Source organism: Stenella coeruleoalba, assembly GCF_951394435.1.
Source record: "Stenella coeruleoalba genome assembly, chromosome: 15".
NCBI classification, from domain to species: Eukaryota; Metazoa; Chordata; class Mammalia; order Artiodactyla; family Delphinidae; genus Stenella; species Stenella coeruleoalba.
In genome coordinates, this window is record NC_137161.1 from 70,392,810 (window position 1) to 70,402,974 (window position 10,165).

The following is a 10,165-nucleotide window of genomic DNA, read 5'->3' on the forward strand; positions in this document are numbered from 1 at the left end:
GTGCACAGGTCCAGAGTGACTGCGGCCCTGCAGTCACTCCAAGCATCTCAGTTCTTTTTGCCTGGAATGTTCCTTCCCCAGATGTTGGCAGGGGTGGTTCCCTCCCTTCATTAAAGCCTCAACTCAAATATCACCTCCTTAAAGACAAGTCTCCTTAGTTTCCTTCCTAGCATTTATTACCGCCTGACATTAAAATTCACTTGTTTATTCTGTCTCTGCTGCTGGAGTGGGAGTTTCCTTGAGACAGAGCGTTTGTCTTTCCGGAGCCTTGTTACCTACAACAGGCTGGGCGCATGGTACACACTCTATAATACTGATTGAATGAATGGACGGATAGATGAATATCCAACTTACTAATAAGAATCTCCACTTAGATGACCTATCACGCATGGAACCCGAACTCAGTATGCCCCGAACTAAACTCTGCACGCGCCACATCAGTGCTCTGCCCACACCCCCTGGATCCCTTTACTGGCTGTTCTGGGCATGCCGTCCTCCCGTGGCTTCCACACGCGACAGCCAGCACCAGCGTCGCTTTGTTGGAGGGCTGCACACAGGCTGCAGAAGAGACTTTTCCTGTAGGTGCACAGGGCCAGAAGTGCCCAGGGATTGATGTCGCCACCGAGGGCATTCTTTAACCAAAGACTGACAGGTGCAGGAGTATAAATACTCCGGGTCCCCTGCCCATGACAGGGACCCCTCTGAAGCGTGAACTTCAGGGCTCCCCTGTGGGTCTGAGTAACCATTGCCCTGGACTTTGCTACTTATCATACCACTGCTTGGTCTCCTTCCCTTCCCTAGGTTCCTACTTCTCTACCAGTTTTTTCTGGGATCACTTCCTAATGAAACACTTGACATGAATCCTCCTCCCAGAAAGAGGCCTCTGCTTCCCAAACCTGGTCCTCCTGTCTCTCCATCTCAGTGATGATACCTCTGCATATTCAGTGATCCAAGCAGAGACCAAACCCACCCTACCCTCCTTCTCTATCGAACCCCACCCATCAGTCTCCCTCATCCTGACCGCTCTCAGTCTTCATCCACTTTCCTCCACCCCTCTCCCACTGCCCGCCTCAGGCTGGCCCCAGTCGTGTTGCTGGCTGACTGAAGCCTGATGGTCACAGGAATGTAAACATTCTGCAGACTGCTCTTAGCTCACCAACCAGCGCCATCACAGCGTAGCCCTTAAAATCATCCACAAGGTCATCTCCACCCTCCCGCTTTAGAAGACTTAACACCAAAGAGTCTCCTTAGATTCCTTGCAGGTTACTGTCATTTGTATGTTATGATAATCGATTCCTCCTTTGCTTGAGGAGAAACAATTAACTAGCTACATAGCAAGGCACTGTGCAAGAGCCGCGTGGTATGGTTATAAAAGGCACAGCTCTAGACTTCAAAAAGCTCATTGTTTGGGGAAGAAGACATACATGCAAATACTTCATTACAATGGTGAAAGTGCCCCTCAGGCTAACTCTGGAGATTCCACATGGACCTGAACTATGTCACGTCCATCTTTAAATCCCTACCGCACTGCCTAACACAGAGTCGGCTGGTAATAAATGAATGGATTTAAGTCAAGCAAGTCAAGTGGAAGTCTTTCCAGAAGTGACATTTTTGCTGGGCTTTGAAAAATGAGAAAGGAGAAAAAGGGCTTGCCAGGCAGATGTCAGAGTATGTCAAAGACATGGGGAATGAACGAATGAGGTGTTTTAAAGAATGAGAAAATTGCACAGAATAGCTGGAAAATTATATGCATAATGAGGAATAGCTAAGATGGGTTAGAACCAAGAGTGAAGGAAGGGGAATACAAAGTTCATGACTCTACACTGAATCTTAAGGCAAGACGGAGCTGTGGAAAGTTTTTGAGCTTCGCCGCTGGGTAGGAGCCCAGGGAAGCAAAATCATTAGCCTGTACCAGTCTCCAGTCACATAAATGACTCTTAAAAACTCCACTGGTGGCTCATATTCTTTCGGCCTAAGTAGCTGTGCCCCTAGTTCTGTCGGCACTGTTCTAATCTTGCATCCTTAAAAATCCATCACGTGACACTGTCACCAGGGTTGGCGATCACGAAGCAGAGTCATCATTTCTCCAATTTTCTACCCCAAATGGACAAGAAGTGGGTTCTGCCATCAGATGAGAACAAACCACTATCCTCAGCACCGGGAGACAAGTGTGTGCTTGTGTGCGGATGCACGGATGGATACATGTGACTTTGTCCTTGGGTCTGGGTGTGAGTCCAAGGATGGGTTTGGGGTGTTTGAGTGCGTACGCATGTGAATTTTCATGTGTGTGCATTCGCCTGGGCGTGGTGCCCTTTTGAATGTGTGTGCTTATACGTAAATGTTTAGCATCTGTTTGCATGTGGACCTGTGCATGAGGTATGTACACACGTTTGTGTTTGCATGTGCACGTGCCCATGTGGAGGCATGCCCACACGTGCACATCTCCACGTGTGCTGCACACATCTTCAACCTGGCATATTTTGCTTGCGAGGGGCCCAGAGCCTGCCTTGGGGCATAGCCAGCCCCATCCCTTCCTACTGCCGGCCCCGCCCACTAACGCAGTCTGCATTGGCTAGGCCTGTGCAGCCTCTGCAGAAAGCGTTAAGATATCGCAACTGAAGTCCTCAAATTGCTAAATGCTAACAAATAAAGTACTGCTTGGGCAGTCTCTTTGTAACCTTTGATCTGGAAGAAAATAATAAAAGCTCCCTATTATGTGTCAGGCATGAGCAAAGCACAGAGCATCTGCTAATTTAAAGAAACCCAGTTGCGCAGCCCTTACTATGGGCCACGCCCTCTTTTAAGTGCTTCACTCACATTACCTTATTCAATCCTCCTAGTTACCTTAAGCATCCCCTTTTTCTTTCTTTTTTTTTTTTTTTTTGCCGTACGCGGGCCTCTCACTGTTGTGGCCTCTCCCGTTGCGGAGCACAGGCTCCGGACGCGCAGGCTCAGCGGCCATGGCTCACGGGCCCAGCCGCTCCGCTGCACGTGGGATCTTCCCGGACCGGGCACGAACCCGTGTCCCCTGCATCGGCAGGTGGACTCTCAACTACTGCGCCACCAGGGAAGCCCAAGCATCCCCTTTTGATAGAGAGGGAAACTGAGACACAGAGAGGTTAAGTCACAAAGCTAGCAAGCAGCAGAGCTGCGATTTGAACCCAAGAGCTCTCAGTCCTAGTGCTGGTTCTCAGCCACTCCAACTGCATTGCCCCAGTGACTTCTCCCAACACATTTCACAGAAGAAGAAACTGAAGCCAGAGAGGAATAGCCACGGGTCACGGGGGTCCATCTGACACCAGTGCTGGGGTCTTCCTAAAGAAAACTCAGAGAACTTGCACAAGGCAAGGGTGGGGGGCGAGGGACTATTAGACAGGATTGAGCAAAACATTTCTAAGAACGCAAATGTTATCTTTTTCTCGAAAAAAAAAAGCTACTCTAGCTGTCAGACCATAAGCTGCAACCTTTATGTTTACAAAGCAAAAAGGGCAATTAAATGAGACAAAATAAATCTTCTTGGGTCTCCGTCAATGGGCCTTGCAGGTCTGCGGTCTGACGCCTGATTGACAGGACACATTACATTCGGGAGCAGACTCAGCCTCTTGACATTTCTTTGATGCAGCACTGAAGCAGGAGGGCCAGTTTCTTAAAGGGCCCCTGCCCCTTTCCGGGCTGCAGGATCCCCTCCAGCAGAGGAAAGAAAGGGCCGGTGCGATGCTTGGCCGAGACGGGTGGCGACGGCCACATTCACAGTGGAGACGACAATCACGATCACGGCGACGCCTTGACAACTGGCACGATTTGACAGTAAGGGCTCACTATGTGCCGGGCACGTAGCCACGTGCTCGTCAGTGAGGGGGGTCCATTTGTGGTCGCCATCTGTCAGGTGCCAGGACCTTCAGGGAATTCCACAGAGTCACATAGAATGGCTTTATTGGAGACTTAGAAACCGGGGTCGGTAAGAGGGGCCAAGGTTCCCCGGGCCTCTCATCGTCCTCAGACAGATGTGTGCCAAGGCCAAGGTGCTCTGCTAGACCCTCTCTGTGGGCTTACGTTCTGGGGAAGGACCCCACCCCCACTGTTACTCTCCCTTCTCACAGCGTAGGGTGAGCGCAGCCTTGGCAGTGGGGAAACACAGCCTGGCATCAGGAATTCTGGTGCTCTCTGGGAAAGACCCATGGAAAGTTGGGTTTGCACACAGCTCCTTCTTCTGGGAGGAGGAAGCCACGCGTTCCATGAGAAAGGAGGTTTGACCCCAGCTGCTCCCTCTGGGCGAGGAACACCCCTGGTCCTGGTTGACAAATGTCCAGGGTTCACTTTGGACCATCCTCCTTGGATTCTGTTATCTCATGTGACCGTCAGTCCTCCCCAGTTGACACAACCAGTCCCTGTTTTTCAATGCTGTCCTGCAGATACAGCCAGTTTTTCTTTCACGTTCCCATCCCTGACCATAGGCTTTAGGGACGTGGGATGTTGTGGCACAGGGGCTGGATTTCGATTCTATTGATTCACTGATCAATTGATCAATCCATGACTGTTTCTGCTTCCATCTGGAGAGGCAGCATAAAACTCAGGCTCGGGGCCAGAGGGGCCCAGGTTCACATTTCTGGCTTCTGCATGAACTCCAGGCAGGAGTCCTGTATGACTCCACAAAGCCACTTAATGTTCTGTGCTCGGCTTCCTCTTCTATCAATTGGGGATAACATCAGAACCTATTCATGGGGCTGTTGTGAGAAGTCAAATGAGTTAAAGTGTGTACAGTACCTAGCCACTCACTGAGCACATAGGGTGCTTGGTAAGTGTTGGTTCTTGATATTCTAATTGCTGTTGATGACGCTCTGGAGATGACATTGATGATGACAGTGACAATGATGACGATAAGATTGAAGTTGCTGTCCTCCAGACATCTTGTACCACATTCTCAGAGGAAAGACTTGAGCTGGGAAGATGCATGGCATCTGGGGTTTTGCATGTTCTCAGTAAGAAGGACAGTAAGGCCATCTTTGGCTCATGGGGGCTTTAGGCGTATAGATAGGACTTGAAGACAGTTGAGCTGGGAGAGCATAGGATCTGAGCAGGCACTGGGTTCCTTTCCTGGTTTTATTTGAGAGCCAGAGTTATTCTGGGATCCAGACTGAAATGATCATTCCTTTAGGGCTGTCCCTCACGTCTGCTGCTTGTCTGGGCTAATGAGCAACGCTGGACCAGCCTAATCACACCCAGCCCTCTGCCCTTTCAAATGCCACAAAAACCACGGTGGTGGTGGAATCCACCTAGTGATGTCCCAGCCACCCCATTGTCTTGGGTTTAGAGGCCAGGACACAAGATTCCTACAGCCCAAGATGATGACCACTCAGATCCCTAAGTGTGCTTCCTGGCATGTGAACGTTCACGTGGGCTTTGGCTGAGCCCTAAGGAGCCTTGCTAGTCATGAAATTGTTACAGGGCAGGATGACTGCAGAGTCCTCCCCACTGGAAATGAGTAGAGAAATGAATAAAAATCGAACACCACCACCCAACGTCTGCTCCAAATAGGACATTGTGGTTAGGGATACTAAAACCGAAGTCTGAAGACCTGGGTTTGAACATCTGCCTCTCCATGTCCTCCTGGGTGACCTGGGGCAAGTCATTTCCATTGGAACCTCATTTTTCTTGTTCATGAAATGGGGTAAGGACCTCAGCCCAGACCATCTTGCTAGGTTGTAGCATATATATTTTATATATTTACACCATATATAAAAATTAACTCAAATGGGTCAAAGACCTTCACCTAGGTGAAGGTCAACTGAGATAAAGGATGTGCGGGACCTTTGAGAGCTGTAAAGCATGGTGAAAATGCTATTTATTAATAGCTTGTCTATTCTCTCTGACAGTTACTAAGGTGGAGAGAGAACCCCATTAAGGAGAACTCCTCCGCACCCAGCAGCAGTCTTGAAGATCTCTGTACCTGTGCTCGAACTACCACCCAATGTCATAATGAGGAGGAGGGTGGTGATAAACAGCAAGGCGTGAGGGAACATAACTGTATCAGTAACGTTTTCAGCAGCAAGTAACTGACTCAAAATGGCTTAAACAGTAAGACAATTTATAATCTCATAAGGTTGTATGAGTAGGAGGATGGGCCCCAGGTGTTATATGATCCAAGGCTCAATGAAACCATAAAAAACCCCATGTGTTTTCCATCTTCCCCACTCTGCTCTCCTCGTGGACTCAAGATGGTGTCCGCAGTTCCAATATCCAGTACATCGTAGGGGAAAAAATGGAGGGAATGAAGAAAACAATGTAGGGAAAAGAAAAGGGAGCACCTCTTCCTGGGCCTCCTTCTTAAGAGTGAGGAAGACTTTCTCAAGAAGAACACCAAAACGCTCCCCTATTGTTTTCACGACCTGAATGGATCCTTGCTCACTGGCAAGAGGAAGGGATCCCCAAGATTGATCTAGACCTGTGCTGTCCAACACAGTAGCCACCAGTCACACGTGACTATATTTGAAATTGAAATATGATTCACACACCGTAAAATTCACCCTTCTAAGATGTGTAAGTCCCTGGGTTTTCAAATATTCACAAGGCTGTGTGGCCATAACCACTATCTATTTCCAGAACATTTTCATCATCCCATAAAGAAACCCTGTACCCATTCCCTCCTCCCTCAGCTCTGGCAACTGCTAATCTTCTTTCCATCTCTCTGGTTTGCTTGTTCTTGACATTTCATACAAATAGCAACATCCTGTAATATGTGGTCTTTTATGTCTGGCTTCTTTCACTTAATGTTTTCAAGATTCATCCACACTGTAGCAGGTATAAGCACTGCAATTCTTATCATGTCTGATTAATTTCCATTTATGACAATTTCCATTTATGAATATACCACATTTTCACTATACCACATTTATCAGTTGATAGGCATTTGGGCTGTTTCCATTTTTTGCCTATTGTGAATAATGCTACTGTGAACATTCATGCACAAGTTTTTGAGTGAATGTATGGTTTCAGTTCTCTTGGGTATATACCTAGGAGTGGAATTGCTGGATCATAGGGTACTTCTAGGTTTAACTCTCAGAGGGACTACCAAACTGTTATCCAAAGTGGCTGCACCATTTTACATTCTTACCAGCAATGCATGAGCATTTCAATCCCTTCATATCTTTGCCAACACTTGTTCATTTTTTTATTATAGCCAATGTGTAACTATTTAGTTTTAAATTTACAATAATAAAAATTAAATAAAATTTAAAACTTCAGCTCCTTCCTCAGATGGACTAGGTACATTTCAAGTACTCAGTAGCCCCATGTGACTACTGGCTACCATGTTAGAAAGCACAAAACATATCCAGCATCTCAAAAAATACTCACTAGAAGTCCCAGCCAGAGCAAGAAAAAGAAAGAAAATAAAATATTTAGGAATAAACTTAACAAGAAGGCAAAAGATTGGTACACTGAAAACTGCAAAACACTGCTGAAGGAAATTAAAGAAGACACAAATAAATGGAAAGACTTTCCATGTTTATGGACTGGAAGACTTAATATTGATATGATGTCAATAATACCCAAAGTAACCTACAGATTCAATACAATTCTTATCAAAATCCCAACAACACTTTTGCAGGTAGATAAAAGTCCATCCTAAAGTTCAAGAGATCCCAAAAGGTCAAAACAATCCTGAACAAGAACAGACTTGGAAGTCTCACACTTCCTGGTTTCAAACTTACTATATGTCCATGGTAATCAAAACAGTGTGGTACTTGCATAAGACAGACATATAGACCAATGGATTAGAATAGAGAGCCCAGAAATAAACCTTTGCATATACGATCAAATGATTTCAACAAGGGTACCGAGACCATTTAAGGGGGGGGTAAAGGAAAGTCTTTTCAACATATGGTAAAGGGAAAACTGGATAGCTATATGGGGGGAAAAAAGTTGAACCCTTATTTACACCATATATAAAAATTAACTCAAATGGGTCAAAGACCTAAATGTAAGAGTTGAAAGTATAAAACGCTTAGACTAAAGAAAACATAGGGGGAAATTTTATGACATTAAATTTGGCAATTATTTGTTGGATATGACACCAAAAGCACAGCAACAAAAGAAAAAAATAAGTAAGTTGGACTCTCAAAATTTAAAACTTTTGTGCTTCAAAGGACACTATCAAGAGGATGAAAAGGCAGCCCATGGAATGGGAGAATATTATTTCCAGAATATATAAAGAACTCCTATGACTCAACAACAGAAAAACAAACAACCCAATTAAAAACTTGACAAAGGGCTTAAACAGACATTCTCCAAAGAAGATATTCAAATGATCAATAAGCACATGAAAAAGTGCTCAACGTCATTAATCATTAGGAAAACGGAAATTAAAACCAAAATAAGATAACCTCACATCCATTAGCATGGCTACTATCAAAGAAACAGGAAATAACAAGTGTTGGTGAGGATGTGGAAAAATCTGAAAGCTTTGTACATTGCTGGTGGGCATGTAAAATGATGCATCCGCCGTGGAAAACGGAATGGTGATTCCTCAAAAACTTAAACATAGAATTACCAGATGATCCAGTAATTCTACTTCTGGGCATGGACCCAAAAGAACTGAAAGCAAGAATTTGAACAGATGTTTGTACATCTATGCTCATAGCAATATTATTCACAATAGCCAAAAGGTGTCCATCAACAGATGAATGGATAAACAAAATGTGATGTATACATACAATGGATTAGTAGTCAGCCTTAAAAAGGAAGTTGTGATACATGCTACAACATGGATGAAGTCTGAAGGCGTTATGCTGAGTGAAATAAAGGAATCACAAAAAGACAAATATTGCGTGTTTCCTCTTTTATGAGGTTCCTAGAATAATGGCATTCATAGAGACAGAAAGTAGAATGGTGGTTTCCAGGGGCTAGAGGAAGGAAAGTAAGGGGATGCTGAGGTTTAATGGTTACAGAGTTTTAGTTGGGGAAGATGAAAAAGTTCTGGAGACAGATGTTAGTGATAGTTGCACAAAAAATGTGAATATAATTAATGCCACAGAACTGCACAGTTAAAAATGATTAGAATGGCAAATTTTACGTTACAGATATTTGGCCACAATTTTAAAAATCCAGCCCCCATAGAGCGCTTTTGCATCCATTCAGCCATTCTAAAAGTACAAATAAAGGTATTCAAATAGGAGGGAGGAAAGACACCCACGAGGATTTAATATAATCCTACCTTTCCTAAAAATGCAGCAACATTAATACTCAGCAGATAAAAGAGGCGCTCATGTATATTGGTTTAAAACATCCTTAACATGTTGAAAATGATGAACAAAAAGGAAACATGGGCAGATGCAAACCTTCCAGAGGCGGTTCTCTTCTAGGTCCGCTAGTCATTATGGTAACTGATCATTAAAGAAGTTGATGTCTTGTGAGGGACTCCACCAGGCCCACTCCGGAAGATGCTCCTGCCCAAAGGGTGGAGCCAACAGAGGACGTTGGGAGAGGGTGTGTGCTGTGGCCAAGTCCAGCGGAAAGAGCTACAGGAGAAAAGAGACAAAGAGTCGGGGATGTTGGACTTACCTGAACCAAGGATGTTTCTTACGTCTGGCTCGAAATGAGTTTATTCTTTTCTGGCCCAACTTCCCTTCACCAAGGTCTCCCTCAATTTCCAGGAGAGAAATTGATTAGGAAGATCCCAGCTGGGACAGAGGACACCTGGGACCCATCCTGCCTTTGGCTCAGTTTCACTTGCTGATGGGGAAGAAGGCCTCTCCCTTCCTCTTTGCTAAGCGAGGATGCTGCTAATAATAGCTGTCATTTACAGAACCCTCACTATTCCAAAGCACAGGTTGCAACTAGACCATGCCTCAGAAACAGAGGACCAAAGTGGAGAAATGACCTGTTCAAGGTCACGCTGAGGAAGGAGTTCCAATTTTAGACAGGGTGGTCAGAGAAGGCCTCCCTGCAAAGATGATACCTGATGAAGACCTGAAAGTGGGGCAGAAGCAAGTCATGAAAGGGGAGCATTCCTGGTAGAGGGACCAGAGAGGACCATGCCTGGGTAGAGGGTATGCAGCAGGTTTAAAGGACAGTAGGGCGTCAGGCGTGGCTGGAACGGAGTGAGTGAAAGAAAGGCAGTAGGAGATGGGGCTGGACTGTGCCGGGCCATGCAGGCCAGTGTAAAGAC

The 10,165-nt window shown here is 45.6% G+C and overlaps 1 long non-coding RNA gene across 1 annotated transcript in view; it reads right to left on the reverse strand.

The window, feature by feature from the left end:
* The window catches only part of LOC307198305, a 58,819-nt gene extending 49,217 nt beyond the window's left edge, over positions 1 to 9,602 (reverse strand). Inside the window, exon 1 of the long non-coding RNA XR_013831608.1 lies at positions 9,336 to 9,602. This is a non-coding gene — a long non-coding RNA (uncharacterized lncRNA). The remainder of the gene's footprint in view (positions 1 to 9,335) is intronic.
* Between the last annotated feature and the right edge of the window lie 563 nt (positions 9,603 to 10,165).